Source organism: Pelobates fuscus, chromosome 5 (assembly GCF_036172605.1).
Source record: "Pelobates fuscus isolate aPelFus1 chromosome 5, aPelFus1.pri, whole genome shotgun sequence".
Lineage (NCBI taxonomy): Eukaryota > Metazoa > Chordata > Amphibia > Anura > Pelobatidae > Pelobates > Pelobates fuscus.
In genome coordinates this window covers 242,066,577-242,089,847 of record NC_086321.1, presented here as the reverse complement: position 1 = coordinate 242,089,847, position 23,271 = coordinate 242,066,577, and the positions used below count along the sequence as shown (strand labels likewise).

Below are 23,271 nucleotides of genomic sequence, written 5' to 3'. Positions count from 1 at the left end.
CAATGGATCCAAATCAAAATATGCAAAGACCCTATAATTGACAGATCCGCTTAAATTTCAGAAAGTTGTTATTAGCTGAATTGAACTGAAAACTAAATGTAAATGATTGAATCTGCTATAATAAAGTTGCCATTTAGTGACTACGTATACCTTCTTGAGGACTTGTGAATATATGACATTTGCTCATATGGAACATGATTTAGAAGAGCTGGTTGAAGATTGGACAGTATCCCTATAAGTGATGCAGAAGTTTATATCTATAAATGTTCCAGCAGTAAGCTTATTTAAGCTTCTTTGTACAAGTTGATGGGCAATATGTCAAAAATGTATGCTTTTGCCTATTGAAATACATTGACAGCTGTGTGATGCCTTTACCATCTACATGGCAGGGAACTAATACACTGATGACTGGAGGAAAATGTTCTTCTCTGGACTTTCAGGGTGATTCATTATCATATAGTGAGTTGTGTTCATTTCCCTGAGCAGTAGGTAGTCATGATCTAAAATGTTTGATATAATCTGTGACAAAACAAAGTTCAGTTTGCCCTTGTTTGTCCTGTTCTTTCTACAATATTTTGATTGTGTGGAGTTTTTTTGTTTGTTAAGTCATTAAGGTTGCGCTGTTGTAAAGATAGTAAGGATTGGCAAGTAAAACAGCTAAAAATAAAATTCATGGTCACTGTTTTCCTGCATGTCGAAGCTCAATGAATCACCCCATCAGTTCCACTAATAAACAAATATTAATGACGCATCTCTTAGCAGAAAAGACGTTAACAAAATTGTGCAGGCGTAGTTTCCCTCTCTGGTCATCTATAGGTGAAAATGATTGCAGATCACAACACAGCTGTGAGTCAGTCAGGAACACGATGTATGTCATGCATCTTAATAAGTGTATTTTGTCCACTTTAAAAATAAAATCTCATTCATTATTTTGTACAATAAATAATGTAAAAGGTAAACATCACTGGGATTAAAGGCTTAACAAGTATTTGAAGAAAGGATTATGCAGGTTTTTTTACGTTACCGCTTAAATCAACATAAATGAACATATACTAATCTAACTGTGTTAGTGGTCTATAGATGTTGATATGACCTCACAATGATACTACCATAAAAAAAATATATATATATTTGGCGTCCTAATTGTTGAAACTATGCCAATTGATAGATATGTTATCATTGCCCATTTCAGTGTTACCCATTTATTTAAGATGAGATACATGAAAGACTGATTTGACAGTACTATAAACTAAAACTATAAATCTGTGGTCTCAATAGGTATTAGAATTGGTGCAGTAGGCAAAGAAAAAGCAGCAAGCCAATGATGCCTTTTTACACTTCTGTAGGTTTTCATGGTCTTAAATCCAATTTATTTTAATACACCCCTTTAAAATATTAATGGCAAAACAGATCAAAAGGCAGAGTACACAATAGTGAAATTCGGTAAAAATACATTGTATTACCGGTACTTGCTTACTGTTTTGAACATTAGCTTAGATATGGCTCTTGGTAACTAAGTTACTCATAACAAAATCATCTAATATTAAATGCAACATCAGCCCACAGGGTATTGTACATAAATTTGTTGTGTTAATTTATACCTCTTACTACCTTTGTTCTATTTTGACACTTCTACAGTACTGTACCACTAAACATGTTTGAATGAGTTTTGTTATAGTAGTAAAATATTGTACCCAATACAGTCACCTCCAGAATAGGATAGCTGAGAACTGTGCAGTTATGGAAAAAGCTGCCACTGCTATTTGTAACTTTTCTTCATGACTGTCTGCAACAAATTTATATATAACTATAATATTTTTTAAATTATATATTTTGTTCTGAAATTGTTCAGCTGCCAATTTCTTAGACATTATCTTTAAATCTTCCCCATGATGTAATCTGAGTCTTTTATGGTTTGGTTTTGCCATCTATGTTTTATTCATATTTTATATTTGTGTACGGGATTATGGAAGGGGCGCACACTAAACTGTGTGTAATTTTTAATATATGAGAGTCGGTTGAGGTGTGCCGAAACCGACGTGAGGTTAGGCCTGCAAAAGAGGGCCCACCCAGGTATAATGATATATGAAGAGGGTGTGGTGGGAGGGAATTTCCGAAATCGTCGCAGACAGGTGAGTGAGGGGAATGCTGGGTTTAAATAGGCATAAAATCCCTCCCACAATTTCAGGCATACGCCTTCTATTTGTGTACGGGATTATGGAAGGGGCGCACACTAAACTGTGTGTAATTTTTAATATATGAGAGTCGGTTGAGGTGTGCCGAAACCGACGTGAGGTTAGGCCTGCAAAAGAGGGCCAAAAAGTGTGTGACATTTATTAAACATAACAAATCATTTAGACATATTATAGAAAGCGAGCCTGATTTCTTTCTGGATTTGGAATGAACCGGTTGTATGCCGAGGACTTCCAGCGACCCATCTTCTCTACAAGATGAGTTGGAACTGGATGACTTGAGGCTGCTGTGGCGGCCCTAACACGGAATGAATGTACCGAGAAGGAACTTCGTATTGAGGCCAAGACTAACAAACAAGGAGCGAATGTATAGCATGAACTGTTTGAGAGATGTGGCAAAAATTGTACGAGCAACCATTATAATCGGAAGGCCTTTAGCATCTTGAACCACATACAATACTTACACATATCGTAAGCCGTAGAGTATGTTTGCTTAGTATTAGTGGACAAATCTTACCTGCATAGACTCTAACTACAGGCATGATTGATACCTTTTTTGACCTGCAGAGGAAATCTGGACTGCGTGTTCTTTTATCTCAACCGTTACGTTTAAGCAAGGTCCGACTTCAGGACTTCGGAAGTGGCTAAAGCGGAGGAAACTGCAGGGGAACTTGAGACGTCAGGGTTAGCGTTTATTAAAGATAATACGATACCTGGAGCTAGTTCTTGTAGCATGCTGTGAGGAGGAAGGAAACGTAATAGGTTTAAATTATGCAAAACTCAGAAGCTCATTGAGCTTTCTCGTGTAGTAGAGCTGCTAGCTAATGGGTACCAATAGGTGAAGATAAGGACTATCCCGTAAGAGTTGAGGCCGTGCCAGTAGCCCTGTGTTTGAGAGAAGCCCTACCTACGATTTAGGCCATGTGGACTTGTACCATCTAAGCGCGGCAGGGTATTAACCTCTTGTGGAAAAGCGTTAACCTGACCGAACACGTGCGATTACCTGCATAACCATAGCGAAAAAGGACTGTAACAGGCGCCTGAAGAAACTGCCGTGACGTGAATCGAAGAATAGAATGCAAAGCCGTGACCCACCGTAGGGAAATGTTTGCACAAGAGAGGAACCTGAAGAGGAGTTTTGACAAAACTTGAAGACGATATGTGTTCGTATAGCAAGTACCCTAAAGCAGTTACTTGGTAGGCATGAGATCGTGAAAGATTGTACAACAGGATGCATAAGGTGTTACGCCTTAAATTAAAACATCCAGCATGACCGAAAGTAACTCCCGATGGACTACTTAAGCTTACATAAAGAGAAGCGTGAACCACAACAAATGTGTGACAAATGAATTGACTGCGCATGGAGGACCCTGTGAATGTCAGGCGTGCAGACAAGTCCCTAATTAGTAGATTAAGGATTCGAGTGGTATTTGTTTGGCCAAAAATGGAGACGGAGTGACGCCTCGATGTTCGACATGAAACAAGTGGGAATACTGTGCATCCGGTCCCATCAGATCGCTAAAGCTTATCCTGCATTGCTTGTATAAGCGACGCCGACGTGGAAATTGAGAGATAGTATGAATCGATAAACGGCAATTTAGAACTCAATGTACCAAAGTGCCCCCAAAACGTCGCGAAGAAATAAACGGTAAATCCGTAATGCATGAGACCGGAAGCAGTCACTGTGCGTTACGTCAGCGCCTGGAGGACCCGACGATGGTCCAATACGAGGCCAAATCTGAACAACGTGCAATGTGGAGGGCAACGTGAGACCCAACAAACCAATTCGACTGAATATAAGTAAGAAATGCCTGAAACAAGTTGTTGGAGGAACTGCTGGACTTGGAGTCTCCTAGCTTGGTTTGGGCACGTAGTGTACGCGGTACCTAAGGATCGCCAGTGAGCGACAGGTTGGGGTAACATATGAATGTATATGTCTATGTATAGGAATCCTCGAACTGCTAGCATTAAGCATCCAGCAGACCCATTGCCCGTAAGAGATAACGTATTGAAAGCACCGGAGTAGCCGAGAACGATAGTCCTGAAATACCGTTTAGCATCGATGTAGGAGTATGTAACGCACGATCGAAACTAAGGCGGGAAATAAAGCGCTAGGATACCTGAAGCGGTTAAGGGATCTAAAACATAGTGACTATGCTTGACGGGTCTGGGGTGCGCCGCCCCCCCCCCCCCCAGCTTACCAGGAGCGCGAGCGTGAGTGCGTGCGTGCTGGCTGACTAGCTAGTGCCGCAATGCGGCGAAACGATTACACTAGGTTGGTGACGGGTGAGGCCCTGCTAGTTGCCAAGTGGCTTGAGAGGCTCTATCTATGCGTTGGCGTGAGGGGGTAGCGTGGCCACTGAATGAGGTGGCGGGGTGTCGGCCTCTCGGTGACAGTTAACATAAGATAGACTGGGAGTGACAGATGAGGCCCTTTCTATGCCACAATGCGAGGCGACTAGCTATGATTTGGCCCGAGGGGCGTAGTACCTCCGAGTATGAGGATGGGTGTTGGCCTCGCGGGACCACTAACCTATGGCGAAGAAGCCAGGGGGAAATAACAACTAGTGGACACCTAGGAACCTAACAGCCAGCAATTGCTAACTAAGAAGGAAGGGTAGGTAGTGAGAGAGGACATACTACAGAAAGAAACGTGGGTAGCAAAGAGTTAGGAACGTATGGTTTGACCGAAAACCGGAGTGCCCAGTGAGCATGTGGGGTCCGTATGGTCGGGACGTATGAGCTAGAATGCGTATACGATCGTATGTATGGCCCTCGGGGCCCGTGGTGCCGAATCGTGGCCCCGGTTTGTAATGTGAAATGAGTCTTGTAGTAGTTTTTTTTTTTTTTTTTTTTTTTTAATAGGTGCTATTCACTGTGAGTGAGCAGTATAGAGAGCTCATAATAATGCATTTTGTGTAATGCAGCCCTGAATAGTGGGAAATAAAATTAAAACTGTGGACGAAATGGTAAACTTGGGTAGAGGCAGAAGAGAGCTGTAGGGTAATGTCAATGGCATTAGCGGCTACCTGGAATCACATCAGTAATGTGTTTAATGACAGTTAAGTAGGGAGCCCCTTAGTGGATTCTCTTCAGCACAATCTACGCCATGAAAATAAACAGATATTTGTGTGTAGTTGCACTAAAAATTAGGCAGGAAGGGGTGACGAACGACCCAGCCATGTGTCGCTCATTAAAAATAAAGCACATACTGAATATTGCATTCCCATGGGAGAAGGCAGAAAGGTGATACAAATACGCACCACCAGCAAGCCTACCTCTCCTTAATAAACTCCATAAAGACCAAACATGGGATCGAAACCCAATGTCTGGGGTTGCCAAGGCCGGCAGCACATGGTTGATTGCAAGGACAGTTGAAAACTCCGTAGAAGGTTTGTGTTAGATTATCTAACATAGTGTGACTCCGTGCAAATGAAATGCCATAAACCTGAATATATTCATGAAATTACGACGGTGGATGGTTAATGTCCGCCACCCTGGGATGTGATGTCGAGAACCGTGGAAACAAAACCCCAAACCAGCGACGGTAACACTGCCGACAATGCCAGGCCGTACTAATATATGAAGAGAACATTTGGGGCGGATTCACGTGGATCTCGCCGATAAAATAAAAACCCATGGCACTGCATGGGTTACTATTCGCAAGAAGCGGCTGAAAGATTGCAGCCAATCGGCAGCCGACGGGGTGGATTCGGCAGGAAAAACACTATGGGCCAGCGGAGCCGGTAAGTTAAAACCATTTATTCCCTTTACAAAGCCCAATTGACTAATATTAAGATTATTCATATTATAACACGCTGAGTAAACACCCACAAAAGCAGAAGTTGATATTTATCCTGAGTGGATGTACACCCATGCATTGCCTCGCCTTAGTTCCAGTCAGCGTTTGCTGTCACACACATGGATTCAGTTATAGTCTGTAGGACCGCCTTGCACATTGCGGTAAAAGCATAAAAAATAATAAAGAAAAAAAAAAAAAAAATTCATTAGTGTCTGGAAGGTGTCTTGGATTTGATATATTGTGACAGTATGGGAGGTAAGAATGTTCGAAAAATGAAGAGTGGTCATGACATAATGAGTATGGCATAAGGGTTATTGGTGCTTTGTGAGATCAATGTATGGCTTTGAATTAAAGAAGAAAAAATATACTAAGCTACACAGCGCAAGGTTATTCGTATGATCAAACTGACACAAGCTGGATTTGAAATAAGTGAAGCCATGCTGTCGTTGCTTGATACCTTAAATTTGGATGCACAATGAGCCCATACCGCATAGCTTGATTGTACTCTATAGATAGAGCGCTTGCTCACGTGCTCAATAAATGGGAACTTGATAGCAGTTTTGCTAACAGGAAAATCTGGCAATGTACTGCCTCATTAGCAAAAACCATGAGAAATATCCAGTGCTGATGGATCCATTTCCGGAACATTGTGCCGTTTTCCCATTATCAGCATTTTAGTATGGGTTGCAGTTTAAACAGCCAGTTAGAGAGAATGAAATGTGTGCGGGAAGCTATACGGAGCATGTCGGGGAATGATAATGCGAACGGAGCGTATGTGTAGAAGGAAGATTAATTCGAATGGACTCACGGTTTGGGCGAACCGCCGAACGGCCTCCATGCGGATGAAAGACACTCACGAAAAAAACGGCGGGCTGAGTACGAGCGTCGCGGCGGATTGACGTCAGAGGTCTGTGAAAACGGAAATGAAAGCAAATTTCCGAAATCGTCGCAGACAGGTGAGTGAGGGGAATGCTGGGTTTAAATAGGCATAAAATCCCTCCCACAATTTCAGGCATACGCCTTCTATATATCTTACTTTCAGGATACCTGATACTACTGAGGTGCCTGAATTATGTGTTCTATTTATAGAAGTACTCTCCAGGTGTTACTGCCAGGAGTGTTGCCCTATAGATGAAGCATGACTTTTAAACTTTCTATTTCAAGTTATTTAGTATTGTTTGCTAAATAATAGTTTTCATAAATCACAATGTCATTCAGATCTCCATATCTGCAATAGAGGCCAGCACTGCATTCCCAAGTACGATTGCACAAATATTAGAAAGTTGTTAAGCTCTAGTTACAAAGCAACAACAAACATTTAAGGAATGCTCCTATCATGATATAGTGGTTATGGTGCCAGGAGTGCCTTTTTACAAATTGTATGTAAAGGCACTCCTGGCACCATAGAATGGTTTGACTTCTTACCTGGGATCTTCTGGGCACCGCTACCTGCTTCTACTACTTCTGACACAGCTGGAAGCTGTCTGTCTGAGGTAGGTCCAGTGTTGCAGGGCTTGGTTCACTGGCTGAAAGTGATTAGCTGATGCTCTCATCAAACGAACCAGTCCTGCAACGCAGTACTTAGTTCATGAGAGCTAACCACAGTTCCTGCATGGGATCTTCCTGCTTTTGCTTAAAAAGTACCCAGCACCCAGCAGACCCCATGCAAGATGTCAGCAAACTACAGTGATTATGGTGCTAAGAGTGGTCCTTTAAATGGACAGTCTAAGAACCATATTCACTGCATGCCATTGTATTTTTTTATGGTCCTAGTAGTTAGTGGGTGTAGCCCCTTGGGTCATGCTGTTTTCAAGTAGTTTGACCAAAATCTGAGGCATCTGCACCCATGGATTCCTAGCTCAGAGATCTCACTTCTGCATTAATTCAGCATTAGTTTTGTCTTTGCCCCAGAAATAGATGACCACCCACAGTCTACTAGCAGCATGACCACTACAATGACATACAATGGGTATAGTGCTAAGATTGCCCCTTTTAGGTTGTTTCTAGGTGCAGTACCACATTATGTATCCCAGAATTATTAAATCAGAATCATATCTGTCAATTTTGAAATGGTAAATTTAAAATGTTAGCAAAAAAAAAAAAGCTAAAATAGGATTGCATTCATAGGCATATGTCATTAAATGATAGAGTATCCCTGGACATATTGTGTCTTGTAAGATTACTATCCATAGGGAAACTTCTTGGATAATGGACATCCATCATGCCCACCCACGTGATACCTGTTTGAATATGAAATAAGCTATAGTCCACAAATTGAGTGCAGAAACCCCTTAAATCGTATATTTAACATAGCCAGAAATAACATAAACCTAGTAACACTCAAATGATGCTCAACATTTTGAATACACTGTTTCGACAATTTTATGAGTGTATAGAGTATAGTTTTTTGAACCAGTATTTTTTTTCCTACTGCCTCTGTAGCTTTATATATATATATCATTGAACTAATTACTGCAGCTTTGTCTAATAAAACATACTGCTCAGGGTTCTCATACCTAAATGTGTAGAACATGGCTTGTCTAATGTTAGACTCCCAGCTATGAAAGAACCTATGATGCATTGTCAGTCTTAATGTGTCATGCAGTCAGTATTGAAAAAAACATACAGAGAAGAAGAGAAATTAAACAATGTTTCTATCTCTACTTCTCATATGCAGCATTTGCTCTGGCATTGCCTTGTCTGAACTGTATTATTTTATCATTTGCTCAATCTTAAATATAAAATTTAATGAAAACATAGCATCTTGTGAGAAAAGGTTAACACAAGTTATAGGTGATTTGCAATGTTTTATTCATGGTGTAAATTCCAGAGAAGTGGCAGGGATTTAAAATATCTGAAAATGTCTCAAACCCAGATTGTATTGTTTTGGAGAAGTTAATTTACATTAAATACCACACAGTGATGTCACACACAAAACACAGCTTGCAATTTCAGCAAAAAATATTCATCTATACATCTGTTTCTAATTCTGTTACACATCTGTTAGTAAATTTATGTTAGTTCTAAACTTTTACACATTGATAAAAGTTATTTATGTGACACGTTCCTTTTTATAATATCAACACTTCAAAATCAAGCCTAACCCGCTCAGCTACTGACAGATTATGAGCAGTAATAGTTCCCTATGTTAGTAATGATTAACATCTCAGATCAAATACGTATCCCACGGAGAACACAGCTGTTCACCCAAACTCATAATCAGCTGTGTATAGCTCTAATTCACAGAAACTATTATTTTAATGTTATAAAATCTTCTTTACATCATGAATATGCGCTCTTCTTTGATTAAGTTTGAGGTGACAGATCAACTTCATGTCCTCCTTGTTCAACTTTTTACACTTGCGTTTTGCACTTGTGTTGACTTGAAAGGAGGTGAAATGACCTCTCAGGGTAAATAATCACGTGTTTTTGTTCATATAATAAAAAAACTATTCCTCTAGTACTAATAAAATGTCATCTAATATCAATAGATAGTCTCTTATTCTGATTGTCATGCCCGTGCTGTATTATTTATTTATTATTATTATTGTTAATATGTGACGTGTGTAATGGATTCATCAAAATGGTTGGGAACTTTAGATGTGGTGTACGAAAAGTAAATTAGCCCTAGCTTACTAGGTGTCAAGACCCATTTTTGAATACAGGGGGCCAAGACCAAGTTTTCCTTACCACAGCTCCTTCAGGATACAATTATTGTACTAGAAATGTAACTAGGGTTGTTTGTTAATTTCTCATGTTATTTTTAATTGTTAGTGCATCTCATTTATTTTTCATCTTTTTTTTTATGTATGCACTGTGACTATTTTTATTCATGATACATATTTATTTATGAAGTTCTGCCTTTGTCTGGTAAAGAACCATGTTACCTGAATTGACCTATTTAATAGTATTTTTTTATTGCATAGATATTTTGTTAGCAGTGGCTAAGGGGGAGGGGAGCGGCTTTCCGCCCCGGGTGTCACCAGGTATGAGGATTATAGTTGATCCAGCACGCAAAATAGTATCACACCTAGGACTAAGGATAACATCTAACCAAACCTTAGAATGGCCAGACTTAACATACCTGAGAATAGTCAAAACACTTGCCGAGGTCAGGGACACAGAATGAGACAAAATGATAAGGAAAGCCAGAAGTCAAGGATACCAGAAATCAAGGAAGTCAAAACGAAGCCAAAGTCAAATACCAGAAAAACGCAGGAACACACTCTCAGATAACCAGCTAGTGGAAACCATGACAGGGCACTGACAAAAAGGTAATTTGGGTTTTAATAACCTTCCTTAGGCTGTAATTGGCTGTCTCTGACCTCTGACCCCAAAACGTGCATGTGCTTCTATGACGTGACGTCGCACATTGGCGCCATCTTTGATGTGGGCGAAGGAACGTTTCCTATAAAAATCTGAATTACAGCGGTCTGCATTCCTAAGAACATCGCACACGCTGGGGACCAGAATGGAGGGAGACTGGGCAGCTTCCTGCCGGGACCAAGGTATGTCAGCATGGCTGCTTAGTATTTGTGCAGCCACGCTGGCAGAGAAGCCGGGAGCCGTGACACCAGGTAAAGGGGTCCCACCAGAGCTGGCTTTGGGGAGGTGTGAGCCGTGTGGCTGCACAGGGTGCAATGGCAGCAGGGGCACTGGGAAGCCAACACAGCTCACACACACAGGGGCCGGGAGCAGGACAACTTCTCGGAGAGCTGGGGCGGAGCCAACTTGGCACTGGGGGAAGGCAAATTGGCAGCGGGGGCGGAGCTTTAGGTGACCTGCACCTGTTGCTGCTACTGCTGCACACAGAGGTGAAGCAGGAAGAAGTACCTGCTTCATAAACAACTGCTCACCAGGGTTTGACTCCACTCCTCCTCCTGCCCAAGCTGACTGTTAGTAAGAGTGAGTGAGTGCTGTGTGTGTAACTGTGATTGTGTCTGTCTGCCTGTGACTGTCTGTTACTGTGTGTGTGTGTGTGTGTGTGTGACTGTCTGCCTGTGACTGTATTCTTCTTCTTCTTCTTCTTCTTCTTCTTCTTCTTATTTTTATTATTATTATTATTATTATTATTATTATTATTATTGTAGCACTTTACATTATTATGAGAGGGGGGATGATAGGTGAAAGAGGACAATGCTCAAACAAGCTTACAGTCTATAGGAGGTGGGGTATAAAACACATTAGGACAAGAAATAGCAATCAAATAAGGTGGGAGTGAAGCAGAGCTGGAAGAGAGAGTAAAGTGCTGCCATTTAGGAGAGAGCAAGAGACAGGTATTTGAGGTAGAGATTACTCAGGGAGGCCATAAGCTTTCCTAGAGAGATTGGTTTGAAGGCACTTCTTAAACAATTGAAGACTAGGGGAGTTTGATGGCACAAGGAAGGCTATTCCGCAGGAAGGGAGCCGCCCGCGAGAAGCCATGCAAGCGTGAGCTGGCCATATGGGTGCGAGCAGCGGACAGGAGAAGACAGAGCAGACAGACCGAGAAGGGGCGTACCTATGGATCTGTGAAGAGACATAAGATGGGCTAGAATTGTTCAGTGCTTTATAGGTATGGGTTAGCACTTTGAATTGACTCCTATATGATACAGGAAGCCAATATAAGGACTGACAGAGGGGTGAGGGGTGAGAGGACTGACTAGAGAGGAAAATCAGTCTAACAGCAGCATTCATTACAGACTGTAGCTAGGCAATACGGCCTTTGGGAAGACCAATTAGAAGAGGGTTACAATAATCCATGTGGGAATTTACTAGAGCATGGACAAGCTCCTTGGTAGCATCTTGCGTAAGAAAGGGGTGAATGCGGGCTATGTTTTTGAGATGGAATCTACAGGATTTGGTAACATACTGGATATCAGGCTCAAAGGTGAGGCCAGAATCAAGTATAACGCCAATACAGCGTGCTTGCAAGGATGGACTTATGTGGATACTACAAACTTGAAGGGAGAGCGAAAGAGGAGGATCAGTATTAGGAGGAGGAAAGACAAGCAGCTCAGTTTTAGAGAGATTGAGTTTCATAAAGTGGGGGGACATCCAATCAGAGATGGAAGAAAGGTTAGCAGGCACGTTGCAGGCTCCCTTGATAAAGGCATTTTCGCCGAAACGTTGGGGGTGGTTTGGTGATTGACTCTGTCCCTGCTTCTCACTAGGTCTGGTATGCTTGTTTTATTTTTTTCTATATGTATTTGTATTTGTGGGGTTGGATTGCATTGGTATCTCATTTTTACTACCCATGATACTGACATTTCTTGCTTTTCACACATTACGCATTTGGCGTTTATATATACCCAGAATTGTTCTGGCTGTTGCTTTACAACATGATATGACTTTATATCTTGGTTTCTCATGTAATGAGATATATCATTGACTGACTGTCTGCCTGTAACTGTGTTTTTGACAGTATGTGAGTGACTATGTGCCTGGGACTGTGTGCATGTGACTGTATTTGACAGTATATGAGTATAACTGTGTGCATCTGACTGTGTCTGACTGTCTTCAACCTGCAGTGAGCCGGCAGCCAGGATACAACATCATCCTGCATCATTGTCATTACAGTGCGTGCAAGTGACCTGTGCAGGAAGAGCAACGAGATCCCAGCAGCAACCACTGACTACCAGGGACTGAGGATCCACTCCAGCCCTCCCAGAGCAAGGTAGGAAGGTTAGGTGGACCTCTTAATTATTAAATGCGTGTATGTATGTGATGATTGTGTGTGTGTATGTCTAATTATATGTGTATGTGATTGTGTGTCTGTGATTGCATGTGTGTGGGTCTGTGTTTGTGTTTGTGTATGTCTGTGATTATGTGTGTGAGTCTGTGTGTATCTCTGTGGTTAAGTGTGTGTGTTGTGATTATGTGTGTTTATGCATGTGATTGTGTGTGTAGGTCTGTGATTGTATGTGTGGGTCTGTAATTGTGTGTGTGTGTATGTGGTTATGTGAGTGTATGTCTCTGATTGTGTTTGTAGATGCATACATACACAACCACAGATGTACACACACACAGACATACATCTATATTGTTATTGTTTGTGTATATAAATGTGAATGTGTTTAGTAGATAGCTCCCTTATTGGTGTCCTTAAACATTGCAATCTCACATACGGATACCAAATTAGGTATCTGTATGTGAGAGTTATCTACTAGACAGTTGAAAGATTAAAATTAAGAAAAGGGCTTTTTACATTTTGATCATTTAGCTCTTTAGTAGATAATTCCCTAAATTGGTGCCCTTATGTGAGATGTCCATATTTAAAGGTACCAAATTAGGGTGCTGTTTAGCAGATAGTTTCTTTAAATATGGTAATCCCAGAAAAGGATAGCAAATAGAGGAGTTATCTGATAAACAAAGATCAAAGTTAAGAGGTGTCAGCCAGCCCACAATAATAAACATTTGGTGTCTAATTCCAGCATACACAGCACTCTGGCATTAGACAGCCAATGGGAGCACATTACCCCATCCACTAATGAACAGTTTTGACTGTTGTATCTTATGTGTCCCCCATTCATATATTGTTTCTAGAGTCATCACTGTGTCTGCATAATTATGTCAGTGTGTCATCTCGCCAACATTACACACAAATAAACCCCGGCATTTCAACGTCAACACTACTTACAAACCCCACCATTATACATAACTACATCACTGCAATCAAAAACCACTGTACACACAAATGCATTCTTGCCAACACTATGTTCAAACACACCCCTACATTCACTCACACATACTCCATACAAAAACATGCTAACATTCAAACACGCAAACACTTCTCAGTGCTAAATACATTTTTTAAAATCGCGGTTGTATTTTACATTTTAAAGTTGGGGGGGGTGGAGTGCCAAAAATAGGATCCGCCCCGGGTGCCAAATGCTCTAGGTATGCCCCTGTTTGTTAGCGTGCGTTTGTGGATTTTTTAAATCTAATTTTCTCGGGCACTTCATTTAGAAATTGCCTTGGTGGTGGCAGGTTTTAATACATAGTTACATAGTTACATAGCTGAAAAGAGACTTGCAAACATCAAGTTCAGCCTCCCTCAGATTTGTTTTTTGCTGTTGATCCAACACTACAATTATGTGTGGGTAGTGCTAAGGGCAAATGTCATCATCATTTTACGTCTAGTGCAGACAGATCATTTTGTAACCTTTTCACTTTCGGACCGAAATTGCTTGTGTAGTCCTATAAACATTACTTGTTATTGCTAACTCCAGGAATAAAATGTACAATCTACTCCCCTATAACCATGAAACCTAGATAGAGTATCAGTACTAGCTAGTGATACCATTACACAATGTAGGTTGCAATAGCCATTCTGGAAACATTCTTTACTTTCCAACTTTTATGTTTTAGGAAATTACAAATTCTCAGTACTCTAAATTCCCGGTTTGGTGAATAAATACCACTGTATGTCATATTGCACCAAAACCAGAACTGAATAACAATTTCACAGATAAATAAGATGGTCCGTTTAACTAATAGTTACATTGTTAAACTTAAATAACTATGCTTTTTTGTAAAGATAAACTATTTCTAATAACAGCATAACATCATTATTCATTTCCTAATAAACTCAACATGTCTGCATGGCATTATATCAATATTTAGCTTTAAAACAAAGATACATCTATCTATCCTTTAAGGTATTCTTTAATATATAAGCAATGTGGTTTTTGACCTAAAACAGATTTTCATCCATCTCTTAATGTCCTATCTTGAAAACATTAAGACAGGTTTGCTGAGTCTAGGGCTTGTGTGTGACTGATTTTAAGACTCTCAGTGTAACCAATAGATAGCTTGCTATTGAGAGGAAACTTTGACCTCTCGCATGATGAAATCATTTGAGACGTGTGATTTATTTCTTCAATTACTGGTTTCATTTCTAGATATCTAACACACTGAGGCCATTTAAAGTTTACAATTTTACAAAATGAACTGAAAAAGCCTTAGAGTACGTTTCTATGTACGACCTCTTCTTATCTCTAACCCTGCACTTTTAAACGCACATGATGTTTATAGTCATCATCATATCTATCATAGCAACAAAAACAAGAGAGAACGAAAGAAAGTGTAGAGTTTTTTTTTAATTGAATGTGGTTCAAATGTGGTCCTTTAACTGGAAATTATTTATTAAAACTATGATTTCAGTGAAACATGCCAAACTTTTTTTCACATTGATTTTACTGTTCTACATTCCTAATTTATTTAACATATGCATGCATATTATAATATGCAAGTAAACTCATGAATTTGCCTTGTCAACATTGTATGTCAATGGAAATCTTCTGGTGTTTACAGATTTTTATGAAATAACCTACATGAAAATGGAGACAGAAAACAAATTGATTCTATTTGATTGATCTAAACATAGAGTGGAAAACACCCAGAATACGTAAAAATATATATATAAACAAGTTAAACAACCTGAAATCAGTTAAATATCCATGGATATAATCTGTATAAAGGATAAAAAGGCTGACATAGCGTAATACAGTATTAAATGGAGTGTGTGATAAATGTGGTAATGAGTACAATCACAAACAAACGTGAAATCAGGCTTCTCTCCCTCTCAGGGGTAATATAATACTGCATTACGCTATGTCAGCCTTTGGATTCTTTATACAGATTATATCCACGGATATTTACCTGATTTCAGGTTGTTTAACTTGTTTATATATATATATTTTAAGTATTCTGGGTGTTTTCCACTCTATGTTTTGGTTGTATATTGTTTAGGTGTTTGTGATGTACACCTGGGATCACTTCCAGCTATACGTTTTCCACTATATACATATCTAGTGTGTATACTTTTCTCTGTTTGTATATTTGATTGATCTGTCTGTGTATCTGTCTTATTTCCTGTATTTTACCCACTGTTTCAATCTCTTGTCATTTAAGGACTACCTCTAACTCCTAACACACTTCATCTTTAGAGGTTTGTAGTTTCTATTTTTTACTTTAAGACACATGACATGTGTGACATGTCATGATTCCCTTTTATTCCAGAAGTCTGGTCCTTAAGGGGTTACAAAAGTACCAACTTATATGTACATCTGCATTTTTTATAAAGCTCCTAGAATGCACCCTCTCAGCACTCAGACATCCTGGAGGAAGATCTTGTTCACACACTGTGAGCACTCACTCAAAAATCGATATGAAGATTCTCAGAGAATTAGCGATTGTTACATATAATCTGCTTCCCAATGCTTCTATAAATTAAGCATTAGATTGGCTACAAGATCATCAGTAGTGATGAAATCCAAGGGGAAAACTAAGCTACGGCAAGAAGACTTTCTCTATTTTAAGGGAAATGGGTCACCTAGTAAACCAAACAGACTGTGAATTGCTCCAACATTAATCCTTGAGAATTTATTTAACTGATTTCTAAAAACAAAAACAAAGAGAAAAACAACAAAGAAACACTGGAAACAATTTAGAAAAGAAACATTACATCCTCCAGTCTTTGTGTTGGAAAATTGAAGAATCTATACTTCACCGTGATTGGTTAGCTTGCAAAACTAGTCAATCACAGTGCCTTTTCAAGCAAGGTATTACATGGCCTAATTGTTTTAGTTATTTAGTTAAAAACTTAAAATGCTGCAAATGTTGAGTTTGCCTTTAGATTGTCAAGACCCATACATGCCCAGTAGATTTCTGACTTTGTAGGTCAAACATCATTGAAATCCTTTACTCAGGCATTGCAGAGTTGGGTTAAGTGAGGCAAAAGTGTATTCTCTGAGATGATCGCACCAGCATATATGTCAATATGTATTGCCGGGTTTGTACTTTGGAAAACATTCCTTCCAGTCAAATACTTCTTTGTATGAAAAACATCCAAAAGAAAAATAAATCATATCTTGCTTTTATTCCTAATATATTTAGAAAAACATTAATAACATGAACTATAGATTAGGGTTCATGCAGCAATAGGGATTCAGGGTACTGCAGTCCTTTAAGTCTTTAAATCTCGTAATACCATTGTTGTTTACCCACTAGGCATATAAATGAATCCTTTTTTAAGTTACCCATGGTGTCACCTTTATTTATGAAGATAAACATCACAGCAATCTAAAAATCCACATCACAAATAAAAACGGAATGGCAAAGAACACAACTAACAAGCAAATCTATTAAAAGTAAATAATACAGAGGATATGTAATTGTGAACCATGTACTATGGAAAACCTTGGGGTTCTAGAGAAATCAAAATAAACCATGAGATCATAGGTCAATGGGTTTATAAATGTCTTCAGAACCATAATGAGGCATTATTCTCCCAGATATGTATATATTACATTATATTCTAAAGTTTACTGTGTTAGAGTTATAGTAGCTGGTAAGCACGGTTAAAGTGCGAGTGTTAGTGTACGGGGTTATATTAGGATTGGTGAAGCATGAGGTTTAAGGGGAAGAATTTAATGCTAGTGCCATACTAGAAGATGCATGTCTTGGTGTTGAGGGGACTATAGTGGGAATTTTATTCACAGTGGCTGCCACCTTGAAGCATTCTTGCACTAATCCCAGGCTCATTGTGACATGTATGTCCCAGTTCTGTGTGAAATGGGACATACATGTGTTAATGGTAGTAAACGTTGCATTATTCACTGTTCTTTACTATTCTACTATCTGTTTTATTTTTTTTTATTTTTTTCCCAGACTCCCAGAGTTTGCCTTCAGCAAAAAGTTGAAAGCATTTATATTTCAAAAAGCACCTGTCATCCTGGGGAATAATTGTTAACTCTATCAGAAGTATGCAGTGAACAAATGTAATACTCTTATGAATATCCTATGGTTTGTCAAAAGGATAGAACTTGGTTTTGTTTGTAATTATTAATGAATACAGTATGGTGTATGACATGACATGACATGTAATGATATGTTTTAATAAAGAAATACTATCTAGCTGCTGTTGGTAATACAATGCTCAGTAACTACTCCGATAGCTGAGGATACCAAGACATGAAATAGTTTAATAGCCAGAGGACATAGTAGCCATCTCTGTTTTTGGTGTTCTTAAAAAAAATGTACTGAGAGGACAAGATGATGTGATAGAAAACTACGTACACAATATATACCTTTGGTTTTACATAAATGACAAAGTGCTTTGTTGCTAGCAAAATGCTTACAGTCACTTGCTGATAAAAATCCTTATCTATTACAGTCATATTTGAAGCATTGGGAGTTTGTGAAGGGTAAACGAGTGTAGAAAAAGATTGGACTATCAGATATAGAAAGCTAACAAGATCCTATGGGATCTGAAGTCAATAAAATGCTTGCTATATACATATATTAAAATCCTTCAAAACTGTGAAACAAAATGAACCATGGAGAAAATTTGTACATCAAACCGACTCAACACACATATATTAATTATATTAATTATATATATATATATATACACTACCATTAAGGGTGTAATTTGCTTGTGCGTTCTTTACCCTGAAGTGCATAACTTTGCATTTAATTTAATCTACCACTTGAGTGTCCAGTTCCCCAGTCAATCTCAATCCCTCTGCAGCAAAGCAATATCCTGCTCACATTGTATTACTTTACAGAGTTTTGTGTAATCTGCAAACACCAAAACATGTCTTTCAATACCTTTGTAAAGATCATTTATAAATATGTTAAATAGAAGTGGCCCCAGAAAAGAACCCTGAGGGACACCACTTACGTCCAGCTTCAAAATATATCATTAATGACAACTCTCTGTACTCTATCTTTAAGCCAATGTTCTACCCAAGAACAATAATTTTCATCTAGACCAATTTATTTTAGTTTGAGCATTAACATATTGTGTGGAACTGTATCAAATGTCTTAGCAAACTCCAAGTAGATCACATTCACTGCCACACCCTGATCTATACTTATACCTACTTGTTAATAGAATTCAATAAAGTTAGCTTGACATGACCTATGTTACATAAAACAATGCTGATGTTTGCTAATAACAATATTTTTCTTAATTAATTCCTAAATATTTCCCTTAATAACCCTTCAAATACTTTGAGAAGCTAAGCTCACAAGCAAATATGTTTGATCCTTTTTGAATATAAGAACCACATCTATCTGATGTCCATATGATGTACTCTTCTTGCCCAGTAATGTATATTGTTTTTGTATACCGTACTTGGTAATCCCAAGTAGTATCCCTGTTTCCTTCTGTCCTTAATCTGTGCCCTTTTGTCATTATACTGTGCCATATTGTAATGACCCAGTGTGCACCTCCTCTGTCCCAGTTCTGTCCATATTCCTCTTACACTATACCAGTGACTAAACTCACCCAATTAGGGGAGGCTCTGAAAAATCTTATTTAAAAAAAAAAGTGTTGCTTGAGAATTTAGAAAATGTTGGATCAGGTGTAGGAATGAAGTAAGACTTAAATTTCTATTTCATTGAAGTCATTATAACCCCATTTTAATGCGTTCTAGACAGGACCGGCCATAGGAACGCACAATTTTGCGGCCGCATAGGGTACAATAGCAGTAGGGGTGCCATTTGTCTGAGATAGCTCGCACACACAGGGGCTTGTGATGTAGTATCAGAATTTCAAAAGCTGTCAGCAAGTAACAGGGTGGAGCTAAATATACAGTTGAGGAAAAGCTAAATTGTTGTGGGGTGCAGCTGAATGGATATCAGGGATGGGCTGAGATGGAGAAGGAGTCCCTGCTTCCCCAAGATACAATGGGCTGCAGTGCCTACTCTCCTCACCCAGTGCCCATAATGGAAAGATGTAACTGTCTGTAACTGTGTATATGTGGATAACTGTGTGTGTGTGTGCCTGTGACTGTATTCCTGTGACTGTGTGTGACTGTCTGCTTGTAATTGTGTGCTAATGGGTTACCGCTGCACCCTGAGGGGGAAGCAGGGGCCATAAATAAAACTAAAAATAAAACTTGAAAAATTAGAAAAATTAAGAATGAAATGAAATAAGAAAAAAAAATATTAAAAAACATGTAAAATAAAAATTATGAAAAAAGTAAAAAATAATATGAAGAAAGTTAAAAAATATTAAGTATAGAAAAATTTGTTTATAAAACATATAAAAAATATATTAAAAAAAATGAAAAAAAATCAGGAGGTTCCAGTACTTGTGCATCAATAAGAGTTTGATTGTGATTAGAAAAATATGACTGCAATGCAGTTGCCAATCACAACCAAAACATGTGTATTTTTAAAAAGAATGATGGAAGCTTTGGACTACCTATGTATAAATAGTTTAAAAAAATAGATCCATAAATCAAAAGATGTTCTCCTATTCTCAATATCCCAGTTAAGCAGAGAAGCAATTGTTTGGCTACACATTATGTAGAAGACTGAAAAACTCAAGGCAGGTCCTGTTTTTAATTTAAATGAACACTCAAGGCACCATAAGTACTTCATCTTTTTTGGAGTCCCCTAGTGCTGTCTTTTGAACAGTCTAATGCAAAAAAAGTTTTTCCAGGCACCTGTCATACTACTTCTGCTCTTGAGCACTGGCTAATGTGAAAACATTATCTTGAGCAGTGAAGTAGTGGTAATGATAGAATGAGAGCATCAGCTGGTACTCTCAGCCTATCATTGGCTGCCAATCACAGGTAAAAGTACATACATTTTAAAACTTCTCACAATGGTTTGCAAGTGATAGCCTGAGAACATCTGATAAAGCTGTCAGCCTAACACTGCCACACATTCGCTGCTCACATTAATACTTCTGCATTCACTCGGGAATAGGAGAAGAGGCAGCAGACTTGCACCTATTAACAATTCTTCTGTGTAAAACTGTTTAAAAACAATTTAACACATGGTGATACAACTTCTACAACTCCAAGCCCCACAACCACTTAATTGAGGAGTAGTTATGGATGGTTTCCTCAATTTTGTTTGATAGTTTACTATATGCTTGGTGACAGGTAAGAGCTGCCAGTGGATATTTATTAAAGGGACACTATAGTCTCCAAAACAACTACAGCTTATCGTATCTGTTCTGGTGAGTATAATCATTACCTTAAGGCTTTTTGCTGCAAACACTGTCTTTTCAGAGAAAATGCAGTGTTTACATTACAGCTTAGTGAAAACTCCACTGACCACTCCTCAGATGGCTGCTAGAAATCCAAAGGTCACTACTCCATATTAATTCTCCTTGACCTCTCTGCTGCCTTTGACACAGTTGATCATGCTCTCCTCCTTCAAACTCTTCAATCACTCGGTCTCTGTGACTCTGTCCTCTCTTGGTTTTCCTCCTATCTCTCCCTACGCTCATTTAGTGTCTCCTTTTCCAAGGATACCTCCTCCCCTCGCCCTGTCTCGGTTGGAGTTCCCCAAGGCTCTGTCCTTGGTCCCCTTCTATTTTCTCTTTATACTGCCTCTCTTGGAAAACTTATTGCCTCTTTTGGATTCAACTACCACCTGTACGCTGATGACACTCAGATATACCTCTCCTCACCGGACCTCTCCCTGGCCGTCCTGCAACGTGTCACTGCTTGCCTCTCTTCCATCTCTGACTGGATGTCGTCACGCTTTCTCAAACTTAACCTCTCTAAAACTGAACTCCTTGTCTTTCCTCCTCCTAATACTGATCCTCCTCTCTCACTCTCCCTTCAAGTCAGTGATATCCACATGAGTCCATCCCTACAAGTGCGCTGTCTTGGCGTCATACTTGACTCTGGTCTCACCTTTGAGTCACACATCCAGTTTGTTGCCTAGTCCTGTAGGTTCCAACTCAAAAACATAGCCCGCATCCGCCCCTTTCTTACGCAAGATGCTACCAAGGAGCTTGTCCATGCTCTAGTAATTTCCCGCATGGATTACTGTAACCCTCTCCTGATTGGTCTCCCCAAACGCCGTACTGCCCCGCTACAGTCTGTAATGAATGCTGCAGCTAGACTGATTTTCCTATCCAGTCGGTCCTCTCACACCTCGCCCCTCTGCCAGTCCTTACATTGGCTCCCTGTATCCTATAGGAGTCATTTCAAAGTGCTAACCCATACATTTAAAGCACTGAACAATTCCAGCCCCTCTTATATCTCTTCACTGATCCAGAGGTATGCCCCTCCTCGTACCCTCCGCTCTGCCCGCGACCACCTCCTGACCGCTGCTCGCACCCGTACGGCCAACTCACGCTTGCAGGACCTCTCGCGGGCGGCTCCTCTCCTATGGAATAACTTGCCTACTGCCATCAGACTCTCCCCTAGTCTTCAATCATTTAAGAAGGGCCTTAAATCCCATCTCTTCAGGAAAGCGTATGGCCTCCCAGAGTAATCTCTCCCTTACATACCTGTCTCTTGCTCTCCTATGGGATAGTGCTTTGCTCTCTCCTCCAGCTCTGCTTCACTCCTACTTGATATTTCCTATCCTAATGTTTCTAATACCCCACCTCCTATAGACTGTAAGCTCATTTGAGCAGGGTCCTCTTCAACCTATTATTCCTGTAAGTTTTCTTGTAATTGTCTTATTTATTGTTACATCCCCCCCTCTCAAAATATTGTAAAGCGCTACGGAATCTGTTGGCGCTATATAAATGGCAATAATAATAATAATAATAATAATAATAGAGTTGCTTCCTAGGGCAGTGCTGCACGGTGAACAGCACTGTCATTCAGTGTCTTCGCCCTCTGTATGCAGACACTGAACTTTCGTCATAGAAATGTACTGATTCAATGTATCTCTGTGAGGAGATACTGATTGGCCAGGGCTCTGTTTGACTTGTGCTGGCTCTGCCCCTGATCTGCCTTCTTGACAGTCTCATCCAATCCTTTGGGGAAGCATTGTGATTGGTTCAGATCACCACTTCTGATGATGTCAGCAGACAGCAGGCAGGTCAGAGGCAGATAGGACAGAGCCAGATCAGCTTTACTAGAGCACAAAATAAAAACTAGCACACCAAACAGCAATAATATATTGTGTTATATTAACAATATGCAAAAAGAGACTTAAAAATAACAACAACAAAAAATACATCGACACATTCAATATTTTTATATATACATGGAACTAGTGCAAGGGGTGGATATATTTTTCAGGTATTATTTATACTAATTGTCCTAATTGTGTATTTGTCTACATTTCATATGTCAACCTATTGATTCTGCCTGCTGGAGCAACTTTCTTGTCAATAAAATGTGGCGGATGACAAATTTCTTTGCACAAACAGAAAAAACATCAATAATGCTGCATGAACTTTGATTCTGTCTGTGTGATCTAGAGTCACTAAAAGAAGAAAATGTGAAAATTCTGATGCACAAGGTGAAGAACAAAATTATAAATGTTCAAGGTCAAACATATTTATTAGTTCAGATCTGAATG

General features: G+C 39.4%; 1 long non-coding RNA gene across 1 annotated transcript in view; it reads right to left on the bottom strand.

The window, feature by feature from the left end:
* The window catches only part of LOC134612784 (uncharacterized), a 915,097-nt gene that overhangs the window by 414,954 nt on the left and 476,872 nt on the right, over nucleotides 1-23,271 (bottom strand). The gene's annotated exons all lie outside the window — the stretch shown is intronic.